The 26,354-nt window shown below is 39.5% G+C and overlaps 1 protein-coding gene across 3 annotated transcripts in view; it reads right to left on the bottom strand.

The window, feature by feature from the left end:
• Positions 1 to 26,354, bottom strand: part of grm5b (glutamate receptor, metabotropic 5b) — a 555,554-nt gene that overhangs the window by 505,427 nt on the left and 23,773 nt on the right. The gene's annotated exons all lie outside the window — the stretch shown is intronic.

Below are 26,354 nucleotides of genomic sequence, written 5' to 3'. Positions count from 1 at the left end.
TCACTCAGAATAATATAGCTCCCTTTTCTTAAATTTTTTTTATAGAATCATTCAGACTATTTTGCAATCACAAGAATCCTCTACGTGTCCCTCAATTTTGATAACAATTTCTCTGTTACTGAACCAAGGAAACACAGGGCTTATATTAAAAATATCCATACACCTTAGATGCGACCCCCAGCTTTCAAAGGGTACAATTCCCCACGCTCACTCATACTGGCTCAATTTATAGATGCTTATTAAAGCAAAATGCACATCTTTGAAATGGAGAATGAACCTAGTACACCTGTAAAAAAAACAACCACCTGTTGACAGTGGACAAGTATGTATAACCATGAACTGGGAGAAAACAGAATGCACATTTCTGGAGCTAAAAGGAATAACGCCCACCAACATGCTGCCTTGCTGTTCTGCCCAATAAGCTATTATCTAAATAGAAATACAAGCAGAAAAAAAAGCCAAAATGCAAATCTAATTATGTAAATACATACGTGAACAATATTAATCTTTACACTGAAGCTACTGTACTTTTGAGTAAACCAAGAGACGTCCCCCTGAAAGTCTTTAAACATTTGTAGCTAAATCTTTTCTTCACTTTCTAGATTCATGCAACTGCAGTAAATATGCAACTGTTTGCTGGAAAAAGTGTTTTGTTGCTTAAAAAGACCTACTGTTTAGATGAATCATGGACTGCACAAGATGAATCCACGTAATGAAACCAATTAAATCAACTGAAGCTTATGATTATTTAAGGAAGTGGTGCACGTCAAAGTTAATTACTTTAAACATATTCAGTATGTGGGAGAGATGCAAGATAAAATGGGCAGAAAACCCTGGCTAAGAATTTTCAGAGATCTTTAGCTTTGGTTAATGAAACTTACAATGCATGTTATGTCAGTCATCATATTTAAAAGACCTGCTGCTATGGTGTATTCAGTACATTAGAATATGAGACATTCTTCTTACAATTGCTATGGGAACTGAATGAGATTACAATACAAGATGGTGAGAAATCCAATGGACATGATTTTATCTGAATTATTATTTACCAGTGTGCTATTTGTACTGTTTATTGAAGTAAAATATATTTTTTAGAATTTTCACAACTAGCGTGTTGTTAGAAACACTTTTGAAAAATAGGTTTTGTACTGCTATTATTGGTTCAATTCAGTTTGTCTATATAAAATGTACTTACACTTAAAATGATTATATCTACTATATTTGCCAATCAACCAATCGTAGTATGCCACTATTAAGAAAAACAATATCTTGTGAAAATGTACCTTAGAATATCTTAACAAAGAATATTTTTATATTTAAAGAAACATTAGGAAGTATAAAGACCTGGAAATGGAAATTGCTAAATCAAGATCAGTGTCTATAGAATTGGAACCTGAAGAAACTATGAGTGATACATTTCATATCAAGATTAACAAAATGTTTTGTATAATAAAACTGCATACGTATTTAAAAACAACACTACTTGATACCATTGATATTCAGATAAGATTATTAAATCAGTTTAATCCAGAGAAGTAGAAGTATGGAGATGTAATTCCATAGTTACACGCCCTTAAGCAGCAAGAAGTATCAAGTCATTAAAATGACAAAATTACCTGTTTAAAAATATAGTATATATTGTCAGTTTTTATGATTTAGACGTATTCTAAAGTGCTTTAATTAGCTTCCAGTTAAGTTTAAAATCCCATTTTCTTGTTATAGTATTGCTTATACACAGTTATTGTAAGACACAGTTACCATTAAGTATATTCAACGCACTACACTTTCATTCACTGTTCAGTCTCATAAGCTGTACTTCAAGTGACCAGTGGCCAATGACCTCTTCCACTTAGGATGCATCAGCTTACAGCAGATTGGAGAAACAGTTTAATTAAACTATACAGAATACCCAGAACTGGTCCCAATTCATCATTTCAAATGACCTTTCAACATTTCTGGACCAGTCCTGTTATAATACTGAAGAGGTGCTAGGACTGGCCTATTGCTACAGAGTATTTTCTTTTATACAGTAACTGTTTGCACATGGAATATTTCTTCTCTAAAATTTGCATCATAATATAATTTTTTTTTTTTTGTCTGTTGCCAGTTATTGTCAAGATTATGACTCTGGTGCTGGACTCTACTTCTTTTTCCATGTACTACTTACCTCAAAACAGTCACAGTTCTTACGCATTATTATATATCAGAAAGTCATATGCATTTAAGCATTGTCCAAACTTTTCACCTATGCCAAGCCATTATGCAATTCCACCTTTGACTTTTGTTTCTGTGGTGTTTGGATTTCATGAATTTTATAATTATGGTCTGTCTTCTGTATTTTTGCATTCCACTTTGAGTCTCCCACTGTTGCTGCCTGCCTGTGACACTGACCTCTCCTTCGCATTTAGATAATAAATTTTCTTCTTTGTTACTGATTTCCTGTCTTCTGATTCCTTCTCAATTCTAGTCATGGCATCTGACATTTTTAATGCTATAGAATCTACATACCCTAATCCACCTTCACACTGCTTTTACTCTTTAAAGCAGTGTCAGGGCTTCCACCCCTCACAAAGCTATTCCCAAATGACATGAATCCCATCGCATCCATGAGTCATTGAAAACATAAAATTAAAGACTGAGCCCTTACTACTGGATTCATTTAATTCCCGACAGCTTTTAGAAGCTTAGAAATCCATTAACACCCACAATTATGCACAGCAAACTGTTTTGGAGATTTGGTTTTGTTTGTATCAGAATAAACCACAATGGCTGTTAATGAGCAGTCTTCAGGAGGATCATATGTGTAGTAACAATATTATATTGCCTTTTCTTCTAAAAACTGTAACGTTACCCTGGTATCACCATCAGTGTGAATAAATTACATTGTCTACTTTCACAAAACATGATGCTGAGTCCTGTAAATTTATGCAGTGACAGGGAGATGAAAACAAAGCAAATGACACCTACTACAAAGAAACTCTATCAGGTTCTAAAACTACCGTGAAAAATGGAGCTCAATAACCAAAGAATGTATTGTTAAATCAACAGTTAGAAACCCAGTAATTTTCTCTTATCATCTGTGCTTAAAACATGACCTTCTGTTTTCTCTTCCTGTTACCACTGTTGTTATTAGATAGGATTTCATATGGGTATACTCTGTTTCTTTCTTGTTTATGAGGCATTACTGTGACTGTTTTTGTTCTGATATATTTTATTGTTCTATTTCTTATAAGTACTGCCATGTTGTTGATGGCGATGGTGGCTGTTTTCATCAGCACAGACTGGAAGTGATATGGTGCATTATGCCCCTATATGCATAAATGATAGTATTGTAGCATCTTGCCATCACATTGCATGGATATCAAAGACTTTGAAAGGCAATTATGATTACTCTACAAAGGGAAAGGATAAGATACAATGTGTGATGAGTAGGTAAAGAAATTTGAATGCAAGATTATTTATTGGCTTTGGTTCATAGTGATTCAGATGTCTATGTGACAGGCATATGTTTGGCAAAGACTCTTCTTTTGCCTTGCCCTCAAAGGAACTGATGTTTCTCTACCATCCAATTTCAAAAACACCCTAATGTCAGAAGGATTTGCATCACTTATCTGTTCTTGTGTTAGCAGTTGTGAACACCTTACCAACACAAAATAGCTCCTAAAGAAAAAATAAAAAGGGAAAGGGACAGTGATGCAACCAGGAATCAGAACCTTCCTTTCCAGACAAAGTCAAAGTAGCTGACAATCATACAATGTTTAAATGGCACTTTTTATAGGGGAAAAAAATTCAGTTTTGAAATCACACGTCAAACTACACGACAACGTCCTTCACTTTACAATACTATGACAACATGATGCAATGATTTTGCAGCTATATTGCATTTCAGAAGACAGGAATAAATCATCAGCCAAATAAAAAAGCAAACCTCATAAAACAAAGCAAGCAATAAAATACACTCAGTCAACTTTCACCTGATTTTCTTGACTCTGGTAACAATTTTATTTCCCACTATGTGTCACCACTTTACCCAGTTTCACTATTTCTGAAGATGAAGTTCCAACAAATTGTTCTGCCAAAGAGAAATGGCAGACAAAAAGAATATAGTTAGGAGATAAAGTCAAAAAAATGGACCAGGGTAAAAAAAAAAGAAAATATAAACCTAGTAGTTAAAACTGAAAAAATACATACAAGAATCCTAGATTACAAATTCTTTATCACTAAAAATATGCAAAGCCAAGATCTGGTTTTATATCAAGAAACCTGAATGCTGAAAAGAGAGACCTGCCATTTTTTTTTTTTACTGTTGGCACAATGACATTATGCAATGGAACCTCTTGTCATTATGATTAACAAAGTGAGAAACAGCTCACAATGAGAAGCATTACAGCAAAATTGGCTACAAAATATACAGAAAATAATGTAAAAAATGATTATTTATGAAAATAAAAAACAAAATTCTAAATTCACAGGAAATAAAACCTGATTGACTCACAACACCAATAAACCTGGTATTATACAGTAGATGCTCTTCTACATTTTGAGTATACGCTTCCTGATACCTCTAAGTCTCTTTTTGTTTTCTATTCAGAGCCTATACTTCCTGGTGATTTATAGTTTTCTGTGATTCGTGTTGCCTCTTGATGGTACTACTTTTTTGCCATCTGTAAGTTGTCTTTTTAGTCTTTTTGATTTCCAATGTTTAGAGTACTTGCATTTCTTAACCCTGATTTTTGACCCTATTCTTGTAGCTGATAAGCTATTTAAAGATACATTTTAGAAAAAATGGTGGATATGGTAGATAGACAGAACACTTCACACAGCAGTGTAGTTGAAAACATCAACTTGGGGTAACAATTCAATACTTTCAACACATTAGATGCATAAAAAAATGATGAACTATGCTGAACATGATGACCTATTCTGTTCAAAATATGTTTTAAATTCTTATGCTATAATACTATAAGTCTGACCTCTTTCTTTTAACTGGTGAACCTAACCCTGCTTCTAAGGGCCGGTTTATACTTCACACTCAGAATGAGTCATGGCTGCCACGCAATCTCAGCATTCATTTGACATGTCCTCTGAGCACATCCTCAGGAATTAACATGACGTGTGTGCAAGTTGCAAAAAATCAGGGGGTGCAGTGTGTTCAAGTTGGAACATGACATGAAAGTCTCTGTTTTTTAATATCACCATGTAACAGCAAGCCACTTTACAGATCCTACATGATCGATGTACGTGCTTCGATGTTTGATGAACGATTCGATCTCTTGAAGCAAATCATTAGAATTAAATGCTGACATATAAATGTATTTGTGGTACTTTTCTTTTCAAGCGTCGCATATTCCCATTCATAATGATGTGATACATTTTAAAGGTCTCACATACCATCTTCTGTGCCGTCTTTTTTTTCACAACAACATCAGAATGTATGGAAGCGTATTTGAGCCACAGAGGGAAAAAAATTAGGGACACAGTGAAAAAAAGTCTATTTGGTGATTAAAGTAGAAATTTCAGCTTTAATCTCTTATTGGTTAACTAAAAAAGATTATAATATGCAACTTTTTATTAGTTAGCTAATTAAAGGTGTCATTTTACTTGACTTGTCTCTTCATTCATAATGGCTAACATGGTACCACACCCTAGTACTACAGGCTTTAATCTCAAAATTTCCACTTTAACCTTGTATTTTATTTTGTCATTAAAGCAGTAAACATCATCTTAAAACTGACCCAGTTGTTAATCGCTGAACTGACAGCAGTGGTAAGCAGCAATTGCCACACAGAACAAATTCAACTTCTGATATTCCAGCTCTCTGCACATTTAGAATCCTTAATTTTATACTTGATATCACTTTCATGATGAAATGTGTTAAAGCATGTATGTTACACTTTACAGATAAATTGTTAACTTCAATTAAATAATGAATATTGTTAATAATTACACATGTGGGGGTGGCACAGTGGTAGAACAGTAGTGCTGCTGCCTCGCAGGCTGTCACATCCCTGGTGTTCAATGCCTGAAGTTTGCATGTTTTCCTGGTGGGTTTCCACAGTGTTTCCTTCCAAGGACATGCAGGTTTGGGGATTTGGTGATGCCAAAATGACGCTAGTGTATGTGTGTCCTTGTATTCACCTTGCGATAAACTGATGCACCATCCAGGGATTATTGCATGTGAGGCAGAAACAATCCCTGGATGGGGCATCAGCTTATCGCAAGGTGAATACAAGCACACACATACACTAGCATCATTTTGGCATCACAAATGCTTGCTGGAATGGGTGCATCCCTGGATTGATGTATGTAATCATTAAATGGGCGGACTGGTGGCTCTGAGGCTAAGGGTCTGTGCTGGTATCCAGAAGGTTGCTGGTTCGAATCCCCATCACTGCCAAAAGAGATCCTACTCTGCTGGGCCCTTGAGCAAGGCCCTTAACCTTCAATTGCTCCTGGGGCGCCGTACAATTGCTGACCCTGCACTCTAACTCCAAAGGGTATGCGAAAACTAACAAATTCCTAATACAAGAAATTATATAAGGCAAAACAAAGAACAAAAAAAAATTTAAAAGCCATCCTTTTTAGAGATGTTGTGGCTAGGTATCCTGGGAATTTAATGGATGTTTCAGACAATTCACAACACAGCAATGTCAAACGTTGTTTTCTCACCGTGATGATATCTGGCACTGCCACCTACTGGAATCTTCCAAATTTATGTAAAGTATGTGCGCAAGTATAAACAGTACTCTGTTTGCGTAGAAGAAGCGTCCGCAGGAGCATGTGTCACGCGAAGTATAAACCCGGCCTTGACTGCATAATCTGGTTGTGTTTCTGGTGACCGGGCCCCTTTTCTCCTTTGGCTGAAGGATTTGATGGCCATACTTTAACAAACATGCTCTATATTTGCACTTCTGTGTGTATTTCACTCTAAACACTGATTTTGAGGAAATCACCCTGAAGACATGCTGCCTAGTGTATAAAGGTTTTACTGTGATCATAAGAGAATGGAGAAATATTCAGTATCTTTTAATAAAAAAGTAATAAACCATGATTATATTAGATATACAGAAAATGCCCAATTATTAATACTGCAGGTTGAATAAGTATTAAGTTTGCCACATAATACTTTGTGAAATCTTTCATTATTTGACATGAATTTGGTCAACAGTAATTAGAATGTCCCCACAATGATGCATGTGTACGACAAGGGGTTATAGACACAATTTAAACAAGAATATTAGAATATTTATCTTAATGGACAATATGCAAAATATCAGTTTAAATATTTATTGATATAAATGAATGTTGTCAGTACTGAGCAAAATTAAGTGAGGTATTAAGAAATATGAATGGTGCAATACATGCAAAATTACTAACAGCTGCAAATAGAGCCTCAAGTTAGAGAACTAATAAAAGATAGGAAAGAGGACAGTTCTGGCAGGTACCAAATTTGAAATGGGAATTGGGAAAATTGTATTATTTTCTACCACAGATGAAGGCAAGTACAGCATCTCAATTGTGTCTATGCAATAAGCTCAAAAGCCCATTTGGCCAAGGATGTTCTACTATTACCAGTTTTTCTGGTATATATCTTGTCTGCATCTAGGGATGGGACAGCAAACAAACAGGCGAGTCTACACTGGTAATATATAAAAGCCGTCATATGTTGTCTGAAGGTAGACAGGGACATATGGATGAAATAATGTTTGAATCATCTGTTGCAGTCTAGCAAGAAGAATTTTGCCAAATAACTTTGTATTGTACATTAGTGAAAAAGGTTGGGTGTTTTGGTGGTGGAAAATTTAACTGCCATATGAGTGCTAGAGTTAAGGTGCTAACTAGAGATCAAATGAGACTTAAACTCAGACAATTGATCCCATAATGTTAGGTTAAAATGAGTTCAAGCATTATTTCAACCACCCCTGAGGCTTTGCCCTTTTTCATTTTAGATAGGGCATTTATAGTTTTACTGTACTCTGTGCCAGTACTGACCCTATAATCAGTGGGGCATCAAGTTTTGCAGCTATGTAGTCTGAGAGATAGAAGCAGATCCACTCCAACTAGAAACCAATTAATGCTGTCAGTAAAACTACCAGACACAGTAGAAATCAAGAAAATCTCAATTTCTTTTTCTTTTAATCCTGTTCTGTATCGTTTTGCCCATCTTGATCACTGGTATGATGGAAAAGGATTTATGTAATTTTATTTTTATTCCACATCTTTTGACCTAAGAGGTGTCTCTTGGAAAAGTTCTACAATAATGTTTGCAGGAACATTAACAGCTTAAGCCAACAGATTACTAATGGGACTTTCAGGTTACGAAATTTATAGATATATTAACCACTGCCAACATGAGGGAAGTACATACATACAGTAAATACATTTTCAAACCTGCCTAACTTAATTGAGCCTTTCAAGGCACAGAGCCTGTATAATAAAAACAAAATGGAGAAGAAAATATCAAGTATGTATTCCACTGTGTAAAGAGAGAAAAATATAATTTAATAAATCCCTGGATATTCCATATTCTCCAGCCTCAAACAACAATCACCCAGAACAAAAATCCAATCTATTTCCTTTCTACAAACACAGAAAATAGTAAAAAGTGATATATATATATATATATATATATATATATATATATATATATATATATATATATATATATTTGTGTGTGTGTGTGTGTGTGTGTAGAAAAGCATATTAAATGCATGAGGGCCAGGACTCCAACCTGCATGTACCTGACATCTAAGAAAAGCATTAACATCTAACAAATATGTCATCCACTATCTAACAATAGAAACAAAATTCAATTTAGTGAAATTATTAAAAACTAATAATACCTACAAGTAAGATTATGTGTGAAATGCAACATTCAAACTAGGATTCAAGCAACATGCAAAATTATAAATCAAAACAAGTTCTACAGAATATAAAACCTGATCGATTCAAAACACTGATAAACCTGCTGTGTTAGATCCTGTTCTACATTTTGAGCATGCTCTTCCTGATACCTCTTAAGTCTCTTTTTGTTTTTCTATTCTGAGCCTATATTTCCTGATGATTTATAGTTTTCTTTGGTTCCTGTTGCCTCTTGATGGTACCAGTGTCAGTCTGCTGCCTTTATCTTATTGTTTCATACATTCACACTCAAGAATAGAACAGACAAATTGAAATTAAGATTAACTTGTGTAACATCAAGTCTCCCTCATATACAGGGCCAAATTAAAGAGCATGTGTATGTGTCTGGCTCACAGTGGCTAATTATTTAATGATTTCTTTTGAAAATCTACAGAAAGACACCATTCCCCTGATCCATTGCCTGTGAGAAACAATCTATTGATCTAAGATCTCCACAAGAGAATCTGTTTCTCTGTGAATTATTTAATTATACTGATTCAATATCACCATCGACCAAAAATCAACACTACCTCACACCACACCTTCAATCTGTCACAAGTTTGTAATAAATGGAAGCTTCCTAATTTTAAAAGCCTAGGGCTACAGAAAATCCTTAGTCCCAACAGATATTAATTATGAGCTTCGATTGGAAGAGTATTAACGGTGCCTTCCAAACATTTGGAATCAATTATCATATTAAACATTGTTATTTTATTCAATATTAGCAATTTCAATGTAAAATTAAATAAAATTAATCAAATACCAAAAAATACATAAGATGTTTAATTTAATGTTTCCAGTATTTTGAAAAAAAGCTAGCTGATGTCATATTTATCATTGACTTGCAAATGCCATGCAAGCTGGATATTAATTGTATTATTTTTGAATTTATTGTTTTTTATTTAATATATAACATGATTGTCAAGGAGTCTGCATTATTACCATTAAGTGTTCCTCAAAAGATGTCTGAAGATGTGCTGCAGTTCCACACATCATGTGCCTTCCCTCTTCTATGCAAGCCAAACTATAAAGTTTCCCCTACTATTTACTCGCCTGAATTCTCCTGAATGGACTCAGGACCCTTGCCCAGCTTGTTCTCCTTTACACTGTTCACTGTCAGGAAAACTAAAGTGTTCCCCTGGCAAGGGAGTCATACCTGTACCCTTAAAGTAACTGTATTATGGTGTAAGGATTCAAATATTGTACCCACGCCAGAGGTACTGTAACCTCCCAAGGATACACCCCCAGGGACAACTTAGGACTTTCTTCCTAAAAGTGTGTCACTGCTACACTGATCTGATACTGTTGTTTGAACTAAATTGAATTTTGTTTAAATGTTTAGGTACAAAACAAATTTTACCGTAATTACTTATTGAATATAGAACATGAACATGTTTTGTCCAAGTTACCTGACTTACCTTAAAAACACACTTGAAGTGGACGATAGTGTGGCTCCTGTGAAATTACCAAACAGAAAGGTTCCCACAGCTCTTTATAAACTACTCAAGGAAGAATGAAAAGACTTGCAGAAATGAGAAATTAAAGCTCCAGTGGACAAAAGCACAGACTGGATTAGTAGCATGGTGCCAGTGGAAAAACTATCAAGACAGCTACGAGTTTGTACTGAACCCAAACTTTTAAACAGGGCGCTCAGCCATTATCCATTACCTACAACTGAGTATGTACTGCCAGACCTGAGTAAAGCATGTGTATTCCTGTGTTTGTGATGTGAAAAATGGATTCTGGCATGGAGAGTTGGAGGAAGTATCCATCTATCTCACCACATTTGCCACACCAATGGGGCACTACAGGAGGCTACATATGTCAATGAGAATTTGCCCAGCTCTACAAAGTGATGGATGGAATTCCACGTGTCAAAATCAATGCGGATGACATACTTATCATGGTTGTGGGAGATGATGAGGAAGCAATAAGGGACCATGATAAAAAGAAGAAAATGCTTTTAGACAGATGCAGAGAGTGTATTGTCATGCTGAACCCAGACAAACTGCACCTCAGGGTGAAAGAAGTCCCCTACATAGGTCACCTGCTTATGGCTGAGGAAGTATAGATTGACCCAGAGAAAGTGTCAGCCATTAGACAGATACCAAAACTTAAAGATGTCAAGGGAGTACAGCATCTTCTGGGCATAGTTAACTATCTTGCCAGATTCTGCAGCCATGCCTCTGTGTTATGCAAGCCTTTACAACAGCTTATTCACTAAGATGCTTTGTGGGAGTGGTGGGAAGTTCATGAATAGGCATTTAGGAGAGTCAAAAACGTTATTTCAGAGGCGCTGGTGAACCCATCGGAACAACTTACCCTACAATGATGCATCAGAAGGCGGGCTTGGGGCAACCTTGAAGCAAGCAGGACAACACAATTCATACGCCAGTAGTGCATTGATGGAAACTGAGAAGCACTATGCACATATTGAAAAAGTGTTGGTGGCAATAGTGTTTGGAAAGGAAAAATTCACCATGGGCCTAACTGTGGAAATACGGTCAATTCATAAGTGTATAATGGCAAAAAAACCTACTCAGTGAACAAAAAAGACTGCAACCCATGCTTATGAGACTCAAGTGGTATCAAATGAGACTTCGTTATTGTCCAGGAAGACACTTACTTTTAGCTGACACACCGAGCAGTGCCTATCATAACAGGCACAACAGGGGATTAGTAGAGTCTGAAGTGGAGTTAATTATATTGTACTTCCTGTATCAAGTGAGAAACTGAATGCGATTCAGATAGCCACTGAATTAGACAATGAGCTTCAAGCCTTAAAGCCTTAAAGAATGTGACCCTGCAAGGTTGACCGGAAGTGAGGAAACAACAACAAATTCCACAACTGGGATGAATTGAATATACAAAACAGATTCATTTTTAGAGGTGAGCATGTTGTCATACCAGGAGCCCTAACATTGGAATTAATGCAAATGGTCCATTCCTCTCATATTGGAATTGAAGGATGTCTGAGACGATCCCGTGAGTGTGTTTGTTGGCCTTACACAGTTGAATATATTCATTGAACAATGCAGTATATGCTCAACATGGTGGATAAAACAACAAAAAGAAACTCTGAAAACTCATGAACAACCAACACAGCCCTGAGAAAAAACAGGGACTCATTTGGTCCAGTTTAATGCCAAAGACTACTAGATAACAGTAGATTATCTGTCTCACTTCTGAGCGGTGGACTGTTTAGAAAAGGAGGAGGAGGAGTCTGGGAGCATGCGCTGATTACTGCCCACCACCACCAGGACTGAGATCAGAGTGCAGCCATGCAACAGGTGACACCTTAGCACCATACTGAACAGTATGAGATTTTTTACAGTTGCTGGAATGCCAATCCTGCCACCAGCCCCAAGTTTTCCCTGCAAGTTGGAGGACAAGCTTGCAGGATTGAATGCAGATTAACGTCAAACCCAGAACGGAGCAAGTGCAGGTTAAGGGCCTTGAACACAAACTCAAAAATGGTGACAAGAAAACTGAAAGCATGCTTTGCCTGTTATACAATCCTTGATATAGTGCTCTCTAGATAGATAGATAGATAGATAGATAGATAGATAGATAGATAGATAGATAGATAGATAGATAGATACTTTATTAATACCAAGGGGAAATTCACATAATCCAGCAGCAGTATACTGATACAAAAAACAATATTAAATTAAAGAGTAATAAAAATGCATGTAAAAGCAGACAATAACTTTGAAAAATGTTAGCATTTAACATTAACTCTGACACTGGCCCCCAGTATTAGTCAGAAGAATTTAAAAAAATCAGCAAACTCTGGGACGTCATACACAAACCATCCTCACCAGGATACCACCAAAGCAATGGGAAAGTTGAAGCGGCAGTAAAAACAGCAAAAAGACTAATGGCCAAGGCAAAAAGTGCTGGAAGTGATCTGTATCTAGCAATGATGAATCACAGAAACACCCTCAGCCAAGGAACAGCTCAACAAAGGCACTGATGGGCAGACGCAATAAAACATTGCTGCTAATGTGTGATAGCTTACTACAACTAGTGGAAAAAGGGGGCAAGCAGGAGAAGTATGCGAACATATGACACCTCAGCTAAAGATCTCCCAGAACAACACCCCAAGTATAAAATTAGGGTCAAACAATTGGGAAAATGCACTGGTAGCCAAGGGTGACAGTAATGAGACCTATAGATCAGCGACAAAGATAAGAAGATAATGGGCAAATTGTGAGGAGGAATACAAGACTAAGTCTCAAATCTAGGAACTTGATGATTGGCATTGATTGAACATTAGCATCAAATGCTGAGCTATAAACGGTCTATAAAGAAAACTGCAGCACAGCAATTTTTATGATACAGATGTGCCAAGATGACTGGAAGTGCAAGTGATGTGTATCCACTGTGAACCACTCATAACAATATGCAGACTGGAAGTTTATTGTTTATTGCAGGGCAGTATTTGTCTTTCAAAGCATTCAATCACAATGTGACTTAGTGCCCCTGGTCTGTTGTCACAAAGACAATCCATTTTAGTTTTCTTTATCTCAATGATATTTGATGTCTTTTTAAAGTGTTTAGGAGACGCAGATTCTCTTAGTAAAATATTAAAGATGTTTTGAGAAATTGTCACCTATAATTGACCTTTACAGGTGTTTAAAATGTGTCCTGAAATTCCTTTCAGTCCCAATGCCACATTAATTTAAAAAAATTATTTTCACCTTCCACATAAAAGCAAATGGAATGACATTTGTTATTACAGTTAAAGTTGGTGTAGAAAGCATTAACTTCATCCAGGAGAGAGAATGTACGTGGGATTGGATTAATCTTTAGTTTTTAATCTATAAGCATTTATAATCCTTGTCACAGTTTATGTATATGATCATGTAGCAAATAAAATGATTCTGGAGAACTGATACGCCATCATCTATATGCTACACCGATCCCTCTCCCACTTGGACAGAGGCAGTGGTGCTGTAAGAATTATGTTTTTGGACTTCTCTAGCGCCTTCAGCACCATCCAACCTCTGCTCCTTAGGGACAAGCTGACTGGGATGGGAGTAGACTCACACCTGGTGGCATGGATTAGGGACTATCTTACAGACAGACCTCAATATGTGCGTCTTGGGAACTGCAGGTCTGACATTGTGGTAAGGAACACAGGAGCACCGCAAGGGACTGTATTTTCTCCGGTCCTGTTCAGCCTATATACATCAGACTTCCAATACGACTCGGAGTCCTGCCATGTGCAAAAGTTCGCTGATGACACTGCTATTGTGGGCTGCATCAGGAGTGGGCAGGAGGAGGAGTACAGGAAGCTAATCAAAGACTTTGTTAAATGGTGCGACTCAAATCACTTACACCTGAACACCAGTAAGACCAAGGAACTGGTGGTGTATTTTAGGAGGCCCAGGCCCCTTTTGGACCCCGTGATCATCAGAGGAGACTGTGTGCAGAGGGTAAAGACCTATAAATACCTGGGAGTGCAGCTGGATGACAAATAGGACTGGACTGTGAATACTGATGATCTGTGTAAGAAAGGTCAGAGCTGACTATACTTCTTTAGAAGGTTGGCGTCCTTCAACATCTGCAATAAGATGCTGCAGATGTTCTACCAGACAGTTGTGGCAAGTGCCTTCTTCTACGCGGTGGTGTGCTGGGGAGGCAACATAAAGATGTAAGACGCCTCACGCCTGGACAAACTTGTTAAGAAGGCAGGCTCTATTGTAGGAGTAAAGTTGGACAGTTTAACATCTGTAGCAGAGCGACGGGCATTAAGCAAACTCCTGTCAATCATGAAGAATTCACTGCATCCACTTAACAGTGTCATCTCCAGGCAGAGGAGTAGCTTCAGTGACAGACTTTTGTGACTGTTCTGCTCCACTGACAGACTGAGGAGATCGTTCCTCCCCCACACTATGTGACTCTTCAATTCCTCCCGGGGGAGTAAATGCTAACATTATTCAAAGTTATTGTCTGTTTTTACATGCATTTTATTACTCTTTAATTTATTTTTTTTTGTATCAGTATACTGCTGCTGGATTATGTGAATTTTCCCTTGGGATTAATAAAGTATCTATCTATCTATCTATCTATCTATCTATCTATCTATCTATCTATCTATCTATCATGTATTTTATGGATTCATCTAATGTGACGATAATCATTACGGTAAGATGATGATAGTTATGTTTTTGTTGAGTTTGTTAATTCATTCTTTTATGTAACACTCTTGATTCAGTGTTAGAGTCACAGGAAGCCAAAGGCTAACCTAGTAGCTACACTAGAAGGAATGCCAGCACATTCACTCACACAGAGCTACACTGGATCGATTTGCAGTTGTGGTTGACATCTGTACTTTATTCATTCATTCCTCCATTAACTGATTCCACGGAAATCAAATGTAAGGACATTGAAAGTTAGAGTCTCTCTTTGCAGTGCTGTTTGGGACTTTTAAATACTTAGTCACAGCAATGGAATTCAAAGTTATTGATTAGCTCAATACATTCATCTAAACAAATCACCAAATAAAGACCCTTTAATATTAAAATGAAGAGATTTCGGTAAAGTGCTCCAAATTAATTACAAATATAAAACTTTTTTATGAACTCTTTTTATAAGCACTGTGTATACAGTTTTCTTCTTAATCAAACTGGTTATTTATTAAAGTGCAATTGAAGAATGGTCACCTGTTTTAAGTTTTTTTTCCTTGATCTCATTTATGTCTGTCTTTTTGGTCTTAACCCAGAATCAGCATTCTCATCTCATCTTATTCTCAGTTCAGCTTAATCGATTTAAGTGGTTACAGGGAGCTGAAGTCTGTCAAAAAAAGGCACCAGGCAGAAAGTAACCTGGTAGGGTGCCGATAAGTTGCCTACTGATGCACACACCCACACTGATACTCGTATAGAGGACAATTTGTAATTTTTAATTTGGTCTTTGTGGTTATAGGAGCAAAACCTGAAGCACATGGAACAGGAACCCAGATAGATGAGAGGAGAACATTCAAACTCTGGACAGACAGCATTCAGTTGCAGGGTTTGCAACCATGACATTCGATCTGTGAAGTGGCAGTGCTGCCCACTATGCCACACAGCAGCAGCAAGCTACACCATATTTTCTATTTAATAAAAACAGGTATTCTTATTGACATTTGTGACTCTGTTTTTGTATATTAAACCATTTCTAGAAACAATACAGACATTTTCTTAACATTTACTACTGCTCATGCCTGTTTGGCATTTCTATTATTTTTTTTTTTTCAGTTGTCATGCTGTAAAACCATTATTTTCCCAATTCTTTTCTTCTTAAAGCTCAAGGGCAGCCAGGACCTCATATTTTTCTTCTTTTGTTTCATTCGCTTTCCATCTATACAACATCTGATCAATTCCTGGTCTAGAAAATGAATAGCAAGGAGCAGATGCTGAGCCAGACAGCTGGTGCAAGATTGGCTAGAGAGAAATTGTTGCAAGAGATCATCTGCTGTGAATTTTGTTCACAAACAAGAAGGTATGTGCTGCTTTCAGTATATAAAAAATAGATCTCAGCTTTACTTTGTAAAAAAAAAAAAAGACTATAGATAAGCAGTTTATGTGATTTAAATTACAGAATTTCTCTGAAAGTCAAAAGTATAAAATCAACAATGTGTAAACCACCATAAAGCACAATTTAAACAATGCCTTCTTCTGTACACATCCACAGGAAGATAAAATCTGTTTTTTTTTTTCATCTCAAAACCTTTACTTTAAAATAAAAGCTGAAAAGTATAAAGCATTAGTATTATTTCTTAAGCAAATCTAATTTCCACTTCCTGGAATGAATGATTAAAGGTCATATGTAAATATATTTAAGTTGAATAGTTTAAACCATAGAAAATATTATTAACAAACATTGCATGTATGAACATTATGCACTACATGCTATATGTTGTTGTAATGTGTATGAATATCCTGTATTTAGATCATGTTTTAAAAATATTTGCTTTATTTTGCATTGTATATCAAATGTATATACATTTTCTTCAATGCCTTTTTATTTAATATACATACAACATGAAATTAGATTTTTTACTGAGAGAAGTGTTGTGAATACTACAACACAAGAAGGTGAAAAGGGTACAGGCCTTAAAATACCACAAAAGCCAGAACAGAACTTTCACTGATCAGCATAGAAACAGGCTTCGCCCCAAGCAACCAGACCCCAAACTCAAAAGACAGGCATACAAGCCCAAAACTGGAGCAGTGGCTTTAAAAGTGCATAAATACTAAAAATACACAAACATGTCTTTCAAGGGGGAGGGAAACCTTAAATGCTCTGACCTGAACAGAAAAAAAGCAATATTCCTTAAATATAAAAAATATATTAAAATAATCAAAAAATGAAAAGAAAAAAGGAAAACACAAAATAAGGATGAAAAAAATTTACTAAAAAAGAAGTCAAAAAGACCAAATTAACTGTCCAGTATTCAGAATTCTAAAACAGAAACAATAAATCCGCCAAAAAAAAAAAAAACAAGAAACAAAAAAACAAAACAAAACCAGAAAACTCAACACAAGACTCACAACTATGATCTTTTCTACACTAGCTTCAATGACACTTTACTGGGACCATCTCCTCAACCTCAATATAAAAGCAGAGGGCAGTCCCATAATAACGACATCATGATGACCCCACCTCTTGTGATGGGTTCTACCCACAAAACATACATAGGAAATAAATTTAAACAACTTAAATACTTAAAACCCTTGGCGGTCTGATCCTCGGCTACAGAAACTGGCTCTTGGGACGTGGAATGTCACCTCTCTGAAGGGGAAGGAGCCTGAGCTAGTGCGAGGTCAGAGGTTCGGCTAGATATAGTCGGACTCACCTCGACGCACAGCTTGGACTCTGGAACCAATCTCCTTGAGAGGGGCTGGACTCTCTACCACTCTGGAGTTGCCCCCGTGAGAGGCGCCGAGCAGGTGTGGGCATACTTATTGCCCCCCGACTTGGAGCCTGTGCATTGGGGTTTACCCCGGTGGACGAGAGGGTGGCCTCCCTCCGCCTTCGGGTGGGGAAGGGTCCTGACTGTTGTTTGTGTATATGCCGAACAGCAGTTTGGAGTATCCACCCTTTTTGGAGTCTCTGGAGGGGTTGCTAGAGGGCATACCTTCTGGGGATTCCCTCGTTTTGCTGGGAGACTTCAATGCTCACGTGGGCAATGACAGTGAGACCTGGAAGGGCGTGATTGGGAGGAATGGCCCCCCCGATCTGAACCCGAGCGGTGTTTTGTTATTGGACTTCTGTGCTCGTCATGGATTGTCCATAACGAACACCATGTTCAAGCATAAGGGTGTTCATATGTGCACTTGGCACCAGGACACCCTAGGCCTCAGGTCGATGATCGACTTTGTGGTCGTGTCGTCGGACTTGCGGCCATATGTCTTGGACACTCGGGTGAAGAGAGGGGCGGAGCTGTCAACTGATCACCACCTGGTGGTGAGTTGGCTTCGATGGTGGGGGAAGATGCCGGTCAGACCTGGTAGGCCCAAACGTGTTGTGAGGGTCTGCTGGGAACGGCTGGCAGAGTCCCCTGTCAGAAGTAGCTTCAACTCCCACCTCCGCAGAACTTCAACCACGTCCCGAGGGAGGTGGGGACATTGAGTCCGAATGGGCCATGTTCCGTGCCTCTATTGTTGAGGCGGCTGACCGGAGCTGTGGCCGCAAGGTGGTCGGTGCCTGCGTGGCGGCAATCCCCTAACCCGTTGGTGGACACCGGCGTGAGGGATGCCGTCAAGCTGAAGAAGGAGTCCTATAGGACTTTTTGTCCTGTGGGTCTCTGGAGGCAGCTGATAGGTACCGCAGGCCAAGCGAACGCGGCTTCGTTGTTGCTGAGGCAAAACTCGGGCATGGGAGGAGTTTGGAGAGGCCATGGAGAACGACTTTGGACGGCTTCGAGGAGATTCTGGTCCACCGTCCGCGTCTCAGGAGGGGAAGCAGTGCAGTGTCAACACCGTATATGGTGGGGATGGTGCGCTGCTGACCTCACTTCGACGCTAGGGTCGGTGGGAGGAGTACTTGAAGACCTCCTCAATCCCACTAACATGCCTTCCAATGAGGAAGCAGAGCCTGGGGACTCTGAGGTGGGCTCTCCCATCTCTGGGACTGAAGTCACCGAGGTGGTCAAAAAACTCCTTGGTGGCAGGGCCCCGGGGTGGATGAGATACCGAGTTCCTTAAGGCTCTGGATGTTGTAGGACTGTCTTGGTTGACACGCCTCTGCAACATCGCATGGACATCGGGACAGTGCCTCTGGATTGGCAGACCGGGGTGGTGGTCCCCCTCTTTAAAAAGGGGGACCGGAGGGTGTGTTCCAACTATAGAGGGATCACACTCCTCAGCCTCCCTGGAAAAGTCTATTCGGGGGTTCTGGAGAGGAGGGTCCGTCGGATAGTCGAACCTCGGATTCAGGAGGAACAGTGTGGTTTTCGTCCCTGGTCGCGGAACAGTGGACCAGCTCTTCACCCTTAGCAGAGTCCTGGAGGGTGCATGGGAGTTTGCCCGACCGGTCTACATGTGTTTTGTGGACTTGGAAAAGGCATTCGACCGTGTCCCTCGGGAATCCTGTGGGGGTGCTCGGGAGTATGGGGTACCGGACCCCTGATAAGAGCTGTTCGGTCTCTGTACAACCGTGTCAGAGCTTGGTCCGCATTGCCGCAGTAAGTCGAGCCCGCTTCCAGTGAGAGTTGGACTCCGCCAGGGCTGCCCTTTGTCACCGATTCTGTTCATAACTTTTATGGACAGAATTTCTAGGCGCAGCCAGGGTGTTGAAGGGGTCCGGTTTGGTGGACTCAGGATTGGGTCACTGCTTTTTGCAGATGATGTTGTCCTGTTTGCTTCATCAGGCCGTGATCTTCAGCTCTCTGGATCGGTTCGCAGCTGAGTGTGAAGCGGCTGGGATGAGAATCAGCACCTCCAAATCCGAGAGCATGGTCCTCAGCCAGAAAAGGGTGGAGTGCCCTCTCAGGGTTGGGGGAGAGATCCTGCCCCAAGTGGAGGAGTTCAAGTATCTCGGGTCTTGTTCACGAGGGAAGAATGGAGCGTGAGATCGACAGGCGGATCGGTGCGGCGTCCGCAGTGATGCGGGCTCTGCATCGGTCTGTCGTGGTGAAAAAGGAGCTGAGCCGTAAGGCAAAGCTCTCAATTTACCAGTCGATCTACGCTCCTACCCTCACCTATGGTCATGAGCTATGGGTAGTGACCGAAAGAACGAGATCGCGAATACAAGCGGCTGAAATGAGTTTCCTCCGCAGGGTGTCTGGGCTTTCCCTTAAAGATAGGGTGAGAAGCTCAGTCATCCGGGAGGGGCTCAGAGTAGAGCCGCTGCTCCTCCGCATCGAGAGGAGTCAGATGAGGTGGCTCGGCATCTGATCAGGATGCCTCCTGGACGCCTCCCTGGTGAGGTGTTCCGGGCACGCCCAACCGGGAGGAGGCCCCGGGGAAGACCCAGGACACGCTGGAGGGACTATGTCTCCGGCTGGCCTGGGAACGCCTTTGGGATTCTCCCGGAAGAGCTGGAAGAAGTGGCCGGGGAGAGGGAAGTCTGGGCCTCTCTGCTTAAGCTGCTGCCCACGCGACCCGTCCTCGGATAAGCGGAAGAGAATGGATGGATGGATGGAACTTAAATACACAATAAATATTGTAACTACTAAACAATTAATAAGCATAACAATATGAAAAAAATACATAACATCAAACATGAAAAACTAATTTAAAAACAACAAAAAATAACAATTGAAAATAAATATAAACCAAGGAACAAACCCTGGCTTTAACATAAAAAGAAGACAAACAAAAACCTAAAACACTTATGAAAATGCAGCATATCTTGAAAAAGCATGTTTGATTTTTGCAAAACATTATCAAAATGAAATTAATTTACACTTGAGACTGCAATGACAAGTACTTGAGAGTATGCACATCAAGACAATTAATGTTCTTGGTGGAAATGTGTATGAAACCAATTGTTATCACTCATTAAATCCCTAATAATAAGGCTCTAGAAACTATCAAAGAAAAAGAACAACTGTCTACTGGGATACTCCTATGGGTCTGAAGAATGCCATGTCTGCTTATTGGAGTGATAATTAATCAATTAAACTTGAACTGCAAAAAAATGAAACAAGACAAATAAATAAGATTTATTGAAACTAGTCCCTTTTAAATAAAGAGTACACATAAAAATAAGAACAAGTATATTCCCATGTGACAAATGGTCTTTGTGTGTAAGACAAGAAAAGAGTTCATCATCACATTATTGATTATGGTCAGGTCTAGTAAGAACCAAGCTTCTACTTGGAAATCAGGTATGGGAAAGAAAAGCAAGAATTTGTTAATTTGGGGGTTCCAACTGACTATAAACCTCTCAACAATGTACTAAATTATATATATTTTGTGCATTTTCTGGATTTTTTGCATATACATTATTGGTTTTCACAAATAGAATTCTTCCATATGCTTAAACAAATTCACTGTCCAAATTCTAATATGTCTCTATTCAGATCATTTAGGTCTTTTATTAGCTATTTGTGGAACCCAGCCACAGGGGATGCACAAACTAGTGTGTTTCTTCGTGCTGGTCCCAAGCCCAGATAAATGGGGAGGGATATGTCAGAAAGGGCATCCGGTGTAAAATTTTGCCAAATCAATATGCGGACAACAATACAAATCTTCATACCGGATTGGTCAAGCCTTGGGTTAACAACGACCGCCACCAGTACTGTTAGCCAGCGGGGTGCTGGCGGAAATTGGGCTACTGTTGGCCAAAGAAGAAGGAGAAGAAGAGGGGGGAGATGTGTCCGGAGGCAGGAGGAGAGGAGGAAAGTAAAGAGAGTGGAACTCAGGTTAGGAACTTTGAATATTGGTAGTATGACTGGTAAGGGGAGAGAGTTAGCAGATACGATAGAGAGAAGGAAGTTTGATATATTTTGTGTGCAAGAAACAATGGGTGAGAAAGAAGATGTTTGGAGTGAGCTGGATGAAGTGATGAACAGTGTACCCAAGGGACAGAAAGTGGTGATTGGAGCAGATTTTAATGGGCATGTTGGTGAAGGAAACAGTGGAGACGAGGAGGTGATGGGTAGGTATGGTGTCAAGGAGAGGAATGAAGAAGGTCAGAGGATAGTGGATTTTGTCAAAAGGATGGACATGGCTGTGGTGAATACGTATTTTAAGAAGAGGGAGGAACATAGGGTTACATACAAGAGTGGAGGAAGATGCACAAAGGTAGATTACAACCTTTGCAGACGAGTTGATCTAAAGGATATTGAAGACTGCAAAGTGGTGGCAGGGGAAAGTGTAGTTAAGCAGCATAGGATGTTGGTCTGTAGGATGACGCTGGAAATCAAGAAGAGGAAGAGAGTGAGGGCAGAGCCAAGGATTAAATGGTGGAAGATGAAAAAGGAAGACTGCAAGGTTGAGTTTAGGGAGGAGGTGAGACAGGCACTGAGTGGCAGTGAAGAGTTACCAGACAGCTGGGAAACTACAGCAGATGTAGTAAGGGTGACAGCAAGAAGGGTGCCTGGCGTGACATTTGGAAAGAGGAAGGAGGAAAAGGAAACCTGGTGGTGAAATGAGGAAATACAGGAGAGTATACAGAGGAGGAGGATGACAAAGAAGAAGTGGGATAGTCAGAGAGATGCAGAAAGTAGACAAGTGTACAAGGAGAGAAGGTGCAAGGTGAAGAGAGAGGTGGCAAAGGCTAAAGAAAAGGTGTATGATTGAGTTGTATGAGAGGTTGGACACTAAGGAGGGAGAAAAGGACCTGTACCAATTGGCTAGACAGAGGGACCAAGCTGGGAAAGATGTGCAGCAGGTTAGGGTGATAAAGGATAAAGATGGAAACGTACTCACAAGCAAGGAGAGTGTGTTGAGCAGATGGAACGAGTACTTTGAGAGGCTGATGAATGAAGAGAAAGAGAGAGAGAAGAGGGATGGATGATGTAGAGATAGTGAATCAGAAAGTGCAACGGATTAGCAAGGAGGAAGTAAAGACAACTATGAAGAGGATGAAAAATGGAAAGGCAGTTGGTCCAGATGACATACCTGTGGAAGCAGAGAGGTGACTAGGAGATATAGCAGTGGAGTTTTTAACCAGATTGTTTAATGGAATGTTGGAAAGTGAGAAGAAGTGTACTGGTGCCAATATTTGAGGAATAAGGGGGATGTGCAGGAGTGCAGTAACTACAGGGGAATAAAATTGATGAGCCACAGCATGAAGTTATGGGAAAGAGTAGTGGAAGCTAGGTTAAGAAGTGAGGTGGTGATTAGTGAGCAGTAGTATGGTTTCATGCCAAGAAAGAGCACCACAGATGCAATGTTTGCTCTAAAGATGTTGATGGAGACGTTTAGAGAAGGCCAGAAGGAGTTGCATTGTGTCTTTGTGGACCTGGAGAAAGCATATGACAGGGTGCCTCGAGAGGATCTGTGGTATTGTATAAGGAAGTCGGGAGTGGCAGAGAAGTAATTAAGAGTTGTACAGGATATGTACGAAGAAAGTGTGACAGTGGTGAGGTCTGCGGTAGGAGTGATGGATGCATTCAAGTTGGAGGTGGGATTACATCAGGGATTGGCTCTGAGCCCTTTCTTATTTGCAATGGTGATGGACAGGCTAACAGACGAGATTAGACAGGAGTCCCCATGGACTATGATGTTTGCTGATGACATTGTAATCTGTAGCGATAGTAGGGAGCAGGTTGAGGAGACCCTGGAGAGGTGGAGATATGCTCTAGAGAGGAGAGGAATGAAGGTCAGTAGGAACAAGACAGAATACATGTGTGTAAATGAGAGGGAGGTCAGTGGAATGGTGAGGATGCAGGGAGTAGAGTTGGTGAAGGTGGATGAGTTTAAATACTTGGGATCAACAGAACAGAGTAATGGGAATTGTGGAAGAAAGGTGAAAAAGAGAGTGCAGGCAGGGTGGAATGGGTGGAGAACAGTGTCAGGAGTAATTTGTGACAGACAGGTATCATCAGCAAGAGTGAAAGGGAAGGTCTACAGGACAGCAGTGAGACCAGCTATGTTATATGGGTTGAAGATGGTGGCACTGACCAGAAAGCAGGAGACAGAGCTGGAGGTGGAAGAGTTAAAGATGCTAAGATTTGCATTGGGATAGGATTAGAAATGAGTACATTAGAGGGTCAGCTCAAGTTGGACAGTTGGGAGACAAAGTCAGAGAGGCGAGATTGCGTTGGTTTGGACATGTGCAGAGAAGAGATGCTGGGTATATTGGGAGAAGGATGCTAAGGATAGAGCAGCCAGGGAAGAGGAAAAGAGGAAGGCCTAAGCAAAGGTTTATGGATGTGGCGAGAGAGGACATGCTATATGTGGAGCATGATCTTCAGAACTTTTCTTAAATAAAAAACAATGTTTCCCTCCTAATTGGCATAAAAGCTGTTTCTGAACTTAGGTCTGCCATAAAATTTCTGTATGGTGTGCAGTTCATACAAATTCTAGTATGGTTCTCCATTTGTATAAAAACATATCCAAGAGAATTTATGGTACAAACCACTTTTGATCTAAACTGTTATTACTTATGCAAATTTTCATGGACAATAACCATTTCAGAACTTCACTGTAGCCCACATATGTCTCATTAAAAACCTTCTTGTACAGGCTGTGTGGATCCTGTCCCTATAGTGCATGAATGCATGCAAAGAAAATAGGGTCATGAGTTCATCTTTATACTTCAGACAAAACATTATATTAAAACACAATGAAGTTTGTTCATCTGCTGGCTGGCAGGTGAAATAAAGAAAATGACATGCTCTTCTCTAAACTTTGTTGTTGAGAGATGGAAGTAGAGGTGCAGGTGTACATAGAATGGTCCGAAAAAGTGAAAATATCCAGTGAGCAACAGTTTTCTGGGCAAAAATGCCTTCTTGATGCCAGAGGTCAGATGAAAATGGCCAGATTTGTTTGAGGTGACAGAAAGGCAACTGTAACTCAAATAACCACTTGTTACAACCAATTTATAAAGAAGGACATCTCTGAACGCACAACATGCTGTACCTTGAAGCAGATGGGTTACAGCAGCAGGAGACCACATTGGGTGCCACTCTTGTCAGATAAGAACAAACAAATAATGTTAGTATTCACATGATCTCACCAAAATTGGACAAGAGAAGACTGGAAAAACAGTCTGACGAGTCTCGTTTTCTTCTGGCATGGTCAGAATTTGGCATCAACAACATGAAAGCATGGATGCATCCTGCCTTGTATCAATGGTTCAGGCTGGTGATGGTAGTATAATGGTGTGTACTTTCTTGGCACACTTTGGGCTCCTTAATACCAACTGAGCCTTGTTTAAATGCCACAGCCTACCTGAGTATTGTTGTTGACCATGTCCATCCCTTTATGACTGCAGTGTACCCAGCAGGAAAAACATGTCACAAAGCTTTAATCATCTCAAACTGATTTATTGAACATGACAATGAGTTCACTGTACTCAAATAGTCTCCACAGTTACCGGATCTCAACCCAACAGAGCACCTTTGGTTTTGGTGGAACAGGGGATTCACATCATGGATGTGCAGTCGACAATTCGGCAGCAACTGCGTGATGCTATCATCTCAATATGGACCAAAATCCCTGAGGGATACTTCCAGCACCTTGTTGAATTTATGCCATGAAGAATTAAGGTAGTTCTAAAGGCAAAAGGAGGTTCAACCCTGTACTAGCAAGGTGTACCTAACAAAGTGGCTGGTGAATATGTATGACTGTAACTATTGTAATAACACTTGGTTTTCACCCTGCAATTCAATCAGATGCAGTTTTGTCATTTATCCTTCATCCACCTTCACATTCTGTCTACATAAATACTGTCATTGGGTGAACTGCTTTTTGTTTGATCAGCTATTGTGTAACCTGCTGCAAACTTGAAAGACAAGAATACCACCACTACAGAAATAACCATTAGCTATTAAACAAGTCAATCTACTAACTATTGAAACATGGAAGTTATATTGGCTCAAAAGAGAAACACTTGCTAACAAATTATTTCAAATGTACTTACTGCAAGGTTTGCCAAGCTTTCTTCACAGTGGCAGTACTGCTGTTGGTAATTTCATGAAGCGAAAAATATAAAAAAACGATAACTTTTCAGCACTAATAAAACAAGCATTCCATACCTGCATATGGTGAATGATGGTTAAATACTCTGATTAGGCTTTATGACTTAGGAGGCTAACAAGCTGGCTAAGGTTGGAAACATCTGTGGTTCTCAAAGTGTGGTCAGTGGACACCTGTGGTCTACAAGTGTGAGTCAGTTGATCCTCAAGAGAAAAGTGCATTTTAAAAGTGCTCAGATATGTCTGTTCTGTCCTTACTTAGTTGTTTGTTTATAACAGTTAGGCTGAATCTTAACATCCATAAGGAAGGGATCTAACATAACCACCTGGGAGGACTCCATCAGTGTGTTTACATGCACACACAAAA

Source organism: Polypterus senegalus, chromosome 2 (genome assembly GCF_016835505.1).
Source record: "Polypterus senegalus isolate Bchr_013 chromosome 2, ASM1683550v1, whole genome shotgun sequence".
Classification (NCBI taxonomy): domain Eukaryota; kingdom Metazoa; phylum Chordata; class Cladistia; order Polypteriformes; family Polypteridae; genus Polypterus; species Polypterus senegalus.
The sequence above is the reverse complement of the archived record's forward strand: the minus strand, read 5'-3'. Positions and strand labels throughout refer to the sequence as shown.